Raw genomic sequence first — 8,190 nt, 5'->3', positions numbered from 1 at the left:
ACATAACTAAAAATGATTCGTCTCAAACTAAACTATTTGGCCCATTGACAGACCCACCAAATCAACTATAGTGTTCTACTCTAAACCAATCAAAGATATGAAAGTCAAACCCAAAACTGAGACAACTGGCCTTCTATTGCTACAAGAATCTGCAATATATAGTCGTCTCAACAAACTTACACATCAAAAATAGACAATAAATATGTAATTATAAGAGGAAAATTTCACTAATAAAGCACTATTTACATTATTAGCGTGTGTAATGTGAGTTTAAACCTCAAAGTCAATAACCACCAACATACCGACCAAAGCACTCTCATATCATCCCAGTGACACATCTTCTCCGCCATAAGCTTTAGAGACATTAGTCACTCCAGGATAATCTTTAGCCCAATGCATATGTTTCCACATGTAGAAGGCATATTGTTAAATCGTCCAACTAAACCATTTACCGCACTTGGACAATTCATAGAGCTATTATGACCCATACCACCACACTTGTTGCAGCTAACACCATGCCTAGAACCAACATATTAATTCCCATAGGTGCTGATGCAGCAATTGGGATAATAATCTTTGGGTCCTCCTTTTTAAGCATATCGAGAAGAAAGTTGGTTTTTGATGAAGCTTTTATCTTCTCAACTTTAAGAACATTTGACTTCACACGTTGTTTAACTTCATCGACGAAGCTCTCTTCTTTAACCTTTAACTTAAATTATACTTATTACAAATAACATTCCTTACAATTATGTAAATCTCTCTTCGTCTTGCTCTTTTATTTAATACAGATATTTGGCAGAAATTCCCATTATGTCCTCCCTCGTTTCTTGAAATGCAGTTGCCATGTTAAACCAGTTTAGTCTTGTATTTTGTAACTAAAGAATATTTGTTTAGTTTTCATTAACTGTCTGATGAATCCTGTCACATTGCCAATTTCCATCACCGTTATTTGTAACTGTTTTACTTCATCTCTGTTTACCCAACATGAGTGGCCGAATTTTGGTCATATGATGTACCCAGAATTTTGGTTCATGAAGCACTGGTGGATAGCAGGGCCATTTTGAGTGTTGTTCCGTGGTGTTCCTCAAACCTGACAAAATTAAAGTCATGACAATTCCTTTAAAACTAACAATAAAACACATATTGTAAAGGAAAATGAATTGTTTTCATGCTTACGAGTAGGTTGTCCTTCACTAATATATATATATATATAGTTATCACTAATAACCTTTTAGTTTTTACATGTAAATTAAATAAAAAGATAGAAAACCTTGCAGCAACAACAACCAAAGGCATAATTCCCGCGATCAAAGCTGTTGACATGGTTTTGTCAAACCCAACACAGTCAAAGCTAATTTCCACCCTCTCACCCGTGACTTTGTGTATCGTTTATATATAAATCGCAAAATAGAATGTAATCTACAAACAATCGAATAACTTGTATGCTAAAAGTGATTTATACTTGGATGATGATGTTACCATGTAAATAGATCAAGAACTATCATTTTCTCAAATGGGACGGAATGAGAGAGCCTGAAGTTTACAAAAATATACTGGCGAGTCATCAATCAAGATTTAATCTTTTATTCCAACACAACACAACACAAAATCAATAAAATAACTGAAAAAACGTACTTAGAATTCCACAGTTTAGTTATCAGATATGGTAATTTTGAACTATTCAATTAAAAATGAAATATTTGACATGTTCGCTAAAAATTACATGTTTGACCCGTTTACTAAAAACAATAATTTTTACCTGTTTACTAAAATGGTAATTTTGACCAGGTCACTAAAAATGGAGAATTTGTCCCGTTTACTAAAAGTGATGAGTTATACATGTTAATTTTGTCCCGTTTACTAAAAGTGATGAGTTATACATGTTAATTAAAGTAGCTTCCTGGACCGCTTATTAGAAATGAAAACTTGACCCATTTATAGAAAAAGCACAGACGGTGCTAACGGGAAGCTCAAATACACTATAAGGAAAAGTTATTCCTCAATTGTAATAAAGTTAAAGAGTTAGAAAACATAGAAAACATGATTCACATAGTTTTAAATTCAATTAAAAAACTCAAAATAGTCCCGTTTTGAATTCACTTGGTGCTATATTACTGCATATTTTCATGTTGAACGCAAAGATAGCACTTCATAATATATGAGATCTTGAAACTATTAGCATAAAGGAAAAAAGGTTAAATTTTACCTTAATTTTATGCTTACGGATTTCTTCTTTTTCAACTTCTGATCTAGCACTTCTTTGCACCTCAAATATAACAATAGCTCCGGCAACCTAAATAAAGTTCAAAATCTAAATAGTAATTAAATCGTTAAAAATTGATTTCAACCTGCAAAACGTCGTATGTACGTCTATATGTATATGTGTGTAAAACCATGGACAAAATCAGTTCGATACTTATCTGAACGCGTGACATCTTTCACGCTCTCATTTTCTATATATACAGGAAGCCCAAATTGTTTTATTAATGCATAAAAGTTTTACATCACATTAAATTATTTGTGAAAATAATATAAATCTGTAATTGTATGAGACAAGCGGATTGTTTCAAAAACACATTGTGTTTTGGACAATGTGTTTGAGGTCAATATGACCCAACAAATTTCAACCTGTACCGGTTATTACCTTAATTCTGATGAACAACTTCTCGCCATTGGTTGGGAACTATTAAACCATGCCTGCACGAAAAGTGAGATATGAGATCATGCCAATAGTCGTTGATCAATATGCATGAATATTCTCAATACAACCAACCTTAGCCAGGTATAAATTTCTACCCTGCAATCCCTTTCTGCAGGATTCCTGATTACATGTAAAACATGAAATCAATATTTTGTACAGAATTTAAAGAGTAAATTACACAGCTTGTCCCTGTGTTATGTTAATATTGCGGTGTGGGTTTACACATTCTCTAAAGTAAAATAATCAAGATCAACTTAACAAAGCTGAACCACAAAAATCAATTTGTTAATCAAGATTATAAATGAAACTAATCGATTGAACTTTAAATAAAAAAAAATCATGTCAGATTAGTAGAAATCAGAGTATAATACCTGAATGAGTGAACGTTTAAGTCTTGAAGAATTGTATGATACCTGGAACAAAAGAATTGTAGAACACAAATTTTCGCCGATGTCGATGTCAACTGGTGCTTGGAACGTGGATTCTCTTGGTAGTGGTGATGCATCACAAACGCCAATTGCTTGCTGGTTAGATCTACCATTTACAAACACTAGACCCTAATTCAATGGAAAATATAAAGATTAGCCCTAAAATATAAACAATATCTTCAAAACCACATACATAGATAAAAATGGGACGATAGTTTTATGGCTGGGTTAGAAGAAGTGGTGTCACACCCCCAAAATCCCACCTGCGGAGTACTACCGCTTGGAGGCGTGACTGACCAGGATCCAGCCACCAATCATACTGAACAAGCATATAAGTAATTATAAAAGTTTAACCAGTACAATTAGTGTTTCAAAACCAACAAGTTAAGTTGTAAGCGGAAGCATAAGTTTAAAGTTATAACACGAGTTCAAAAGTTCCAAGTTTATCATAGCATGTAGCAATCCATGTCCCACAACGATCCTCCTCCATGCAAGCTCCCACTGAGTACCTATGGTCCTGCAAAGCATGTAGTAACGAGTCAACAACTAGTTGAGTGAGTTCACGGGTGGGCGTTTGTTTTAATTATTTCCGAAAATAGTTTTCCTTTAACTGGCAATCCTGCCGTGGGGGTTACCCCATAGTTTAAAAAAACGTGACCTGTTCATTCCCAGTTACTTCGGCACTCCGGCCGTGGGGGCTACCCCATGATAGTTATCAGGCATTTCGGCCGTGGGGGCTACCCCATGCGTACACTAGACTCGTTACCATATCGACTGCTGACTGTAGTCATGTTTATGTGCCCTGAAAACATCAATGTCTATCATCATTGACGTGCCCCAGATCCATTAGTTCACGCCCGTCCTCTGCGGCACGGTGTGAGGCTTGTCAGACCTAAATAGCGCTATCTAACTAATGACCCGCTCGCCATTGGCCCGGCGATTAGTCGATACAAAAAGGAGGGACTTCGTGATAGAGTTTTAGTCTAGTACGTTTATCCGTCCGTCCGGACGAGGAATCACATTCCTGAACCACTTACGTCCTACCCAAGGAGGACGAGGAAACCACGTTCCCTAACCCCGTTCCCAACCCAGGGAATCCCATGCTTTGTAGAGGGTGTGAACTCACCTTGGTTTGCTCGGCAGTTACTCACAGAAAGTCAATCAAGTTGCAAGTAGTCAATAACGTCCTAACACGGATATCACTTATAATCAGATTCGAACCAAGTAGTGCACAAATGTTCAACACGTTTGGCAAGCACGTTTAGCAGTAACAGTTAACAGTCAACAGTAGCACATACGGTTCACAAGTTCAGCCCAACTACTTAGGCCCAAACACGTAAAAGCAGTTAACACAGAAGCCCATCAGTCTGGCCCATTAACTAAGGCCCAAAAAGTGTGGTCTCGAGTCGCAACCGGACTCGCAAGCATGGTCTCGAGTCATGCTGTGCGTTGATCATGGATGGTTGCGAGTCGCAACCGGTGTCGCAACCATGGTTTCGGTTCATCATGCTGAGGTCTCGAGTCGCAACGGGACTCGTAACCTGTGGTCTCGGCTTGTCCTGTTATGGTTGCGAGTCGCAACCGCGTGGTCTCGAGTTGTCACGCTGTGGTTGCGAGTCGCAACCGGGTGATTGCGAGTCGGTAGCAGTCATTTTCACGATCAGGTGCTGATGCAGATATAGTCAGATTAATGGTACAATATAATCAGGCCCAAATCAGGAAATAACCAATAGAATCCCACTAACATATTTCCTAATCAGGCCATTAGTCAAAGATGGATCAAAATCACAAGGGTTTTCAATCTTCAACTATCATTCAAAGTGTTCTTCAAATATTCAAACACATATTCATCAAGTTCATAACATAAACCATTTTTCATTCAACCATATTATGCATTTTCGGACAAGAGTTATAATCCCAAACTAGATATCAATACTCATCTTGTTAGCAACACATTTTTAACTAAGTATTATCATAAACTAGTCCGATTTCATGAATATCAACATAAATGGTTCAAACTTCCTTTAAACACAAAATATCACAACTCTACATGAAGATGTGTTAACCGATTATCAACATTGTACATATAATAACATCATTTGTTTAACAAGTAGTAAATCATTTCTCATGTATAAACAATCTAACCTTCAAACCCTAGACATAACATGAACACACTAACATTCAACATAACATGAACACACTATCATTCAACATAACATCAAGGACACTAACCGGTTATGGGTTTCGAGGGTGTGTGAAAAGCTTCCAACCGGGTGTGTGTGAGCCGATCCAAGTCCAAAGATCCAAGAATGATGAAGTGTTTGTGTTCTAGAGTTTTAAGTGAGAGAGAGAAGTAGGAGAGTGTGTGTGTTGTAATGTTCAACAAATGGCAAAAACTAACTAAGGGTAGTTTATATATAGGCTAGTTCCAAGTGTGCACCCTTAGTGGGTTTCGAGTGGGGGTTTACGGCCCAAAGGCCCAACCGGCCAAAGGTTCTCGGCCCAAAGGCCCATTCGGTCACTATTCACTCGAGACCTCATGGTCTCGAGTCGGGTTCTTTGTTCTCGGGTTGGGTTCTCGGTTCGCATATAACACGTATAAATATATACAATGCACATAACAAGCACATATCACATAAAAAGGTTCACATTATCATTAAGTTTAATCATTCAGCTAATCGCATAATGTACAAGCAAGTTACATCACGACACAACGAAAGGTTCTAGATTTCGGGTTGTCACATCATCCCCAAGTTGAAAGAAATTTCGTCCCGAAATTTGATGGCACTCACTGAGGAAGCTAGTCAAGTTGCATGGTTTTCCTGGTTTTCCCGGGGTGTCACATCCACCCCCCGTTGATCTGGAATTTCGTCCCGAAATTCCGTAGCTTCAGCCTCAGTAGCGTTTGTACTGTTCTCAAACAGTTGGGGATACTTGTGTTTCATCCGATCTTCGCGCTCCCAGGTAAACTCTGGGCCGCGACGTGAGTTCCAACGAACTCGAACAAGAGGTATTCTAGTGCTCTTGAGGACCTTAACATCCCGGTCCGTGATCTCGACTGGTTCTTCGACGAATTTCAACTGTTCGTCGATCGTGAGTTCCTTCAGAGGAACTACGTGCGTCTCATCTGACAGACACTTCTTCAGATTTGACACATGGAAAACGTTGTGAACTGCACCGAGTTCTGCTGGTAATTTCAGTCTGTAGGCCACTTTGCCTATTTTCTCAAGGATTTCGAAAGGTCCAACATATCGTGGGTTGAGTTTTCCTCGTTTACCAAAACGGACCACACCCTTCCAGGGTGAAACTTTGAGTAAAACCCGCTCCCCAACCTGGAGCTCAAGTGGTTTCCTGCCCTTATCGGCGTAAGCCTTCTGACGATCACGAGCGGCCGCCATGCGTTGTCGTATTTGAGCAATCCGCTCAGTAGTGTCTACCACATGTTCTGGACCAGTGATCTGACTATCCCCCACCTCTGCCCAACAGAGGGGTGACCGGCATTTACGTCCGTACAATGCCTCAAACGGAGTAGCTTTAATGCTGGTGTGGTAGCTGTTATTATATGAGAATTCCACGAGTGGCAGATGTCTTTCCCAGCTGTTGCCAAAGTCGATTACACAAGCGCGAAGCATGTCTTCTAATGTCTGAATAGTTCGCTCGGACTGCCCGTCCGTCTGTGGGTGATACGCTGTGCTCATATCAAGACGTGAGCCAAAAGACTTGTGCATTGCCTGCCACAGTTCTGAAGTAAAACGTGCATCTCGATCAGAGATAATAGAGGTGGGCACCCCGTGCCTCGAAACAACTTCCTTGAGGTATATTTCCGCTAGAGCGGAGAACTTATCCGTTTCCTTGATTGCCAAAAAGTGTGCGGATTTTGTGAGTCGATCCACGATCACCCATATAGTATCGTTTCCGCGCTGTGATCTAGGTAGGCCAGTAATGAAATCCATGGAAATCTGCTCCCATTTCCATTGTGGTATCTCTGGTTGCTGAAGTAGGCCTGAGGGTTTCTGATATTCTGTCTTGACTCGCGCACAAGTCAAACACTTGCTGACGTAAGTTGCTATGTGGGCCTTCATGCTAGGCCACCAATACGTAGTTTTAATATCGTGGTACATCTTGTCCGAACCAGGGTGTACCGAGTAGCGAGATTTGTGCGCTTCATCCATCACAAGTTCTCGTAAGTCGCCGTAGAGCGGGACCCAGATGCGTCCTGTTACATAATAAGCACCGTCTTCCTTCTGTTCTAAGCGTTGCCTTGACCCGCGTAGGGCTTCGGCTCTAACGTTTTCTGGTTTCAGTGCTTCCATCTGAGCAGCTCGTATCTGCGAAGGTAGACTAGAATGGATCGTGAGTTGTAAAGCTCTTACACGCTTAGGCGTAGTGTCCTTCCGACTGAGGGCGTCTGCCACAACATTGGCCTTGCCCGGGTGATACCTGATAGAGCACTCGTAATCATTCAACAGTTCGACCCATCGTCGCTGCCGCATATTCAGTTCCTTCTGCTTGAATATGTGCTCTAGACTTCTATGGTCGGTGTAGATGGCGCACTTGGTTCCATATAGGTAATGCCGCCATAACTTAAGTGCGAAAACAACAGCTCCCAGCTCTAAATCATGCGTCGTGTAGTTCTTCTCGTGAACTTTGAGTTGTCGTGAGGCGTAAGCTATGACTTTATCTCGTTGCATCAATACACAACCAAGACCCTGAATTGATGCATCACAGTAAACCACAAAATCATCTGTGCCCTCTGGCAGTGAAAGAATAGGTGCACTACAAAGTCTATCCTTCAGATGCTGAAAAGCCAACTCTTGTGCATTTCCCCAATGATAAACAACGCCTTTTTGTGTTAGCAAGGTCAGGGGCTGCGCGATCTTAGAAAAATCCTTAATGAATCTCCTGTAGTAACCTGCCAATCCCAAAAATTGGCGAATTTCCTTTGGTGTGCGAGGCGCAGGCCAGTTCTTAATGGATTCCACTTTGGATGGATCAACGTGTATCCCATCCTTGTTCACCACATGCCCTAGGAAATGGACCTCTCGAAGCCAGAAGTCGCAT

At 40.4% G+C, this 8,190-nt stretch overlaps 1 long non-coding RNA gene across 1 annotated transcript; it reads right to left on the bottom strand.

Moving 5' to 3' along the window:
* Positions 1 to 205: 205 nt before the first annotated feature.
* On the bottom strand, positions 206 to 2,321 carry LOC110910289. Its single transcript, XR_002575973.2, has 2 exons — positions 2,207 to 2,321; positions 206 to 1,090 (listed from the first exon to the last, which is right to left on the bottom strand). It is a non-coding gene; the product is annotated as an uncharacterized LOC110910289 (long non-coding RNA).
* Positions 2,322 to 8,190: the final 5,869 nt, after the last annotated feature.

This window comes from Helianthus annuus, chromosome 15 (genome assembly GCF_002127325.2).
Source record: "Helianthus annuus cultivar XRQ/B chromosome 15, HanXRQr2.0-SUNRISE, whole genome shotgun sequence".
Taxonomy (NCBI): domain Eukaryota; kingdom Viridiplantae; phylum Streptophyta; class Magnoliopsida; order Asterales; family Asteraceae; genus Helianthus; species Helianthus annuus.
The sequence above is the reverse complement of the archived record's forward strand: the minus strand, read 5'-3'. Positions and strand labels throughout refer to the sequence as shown.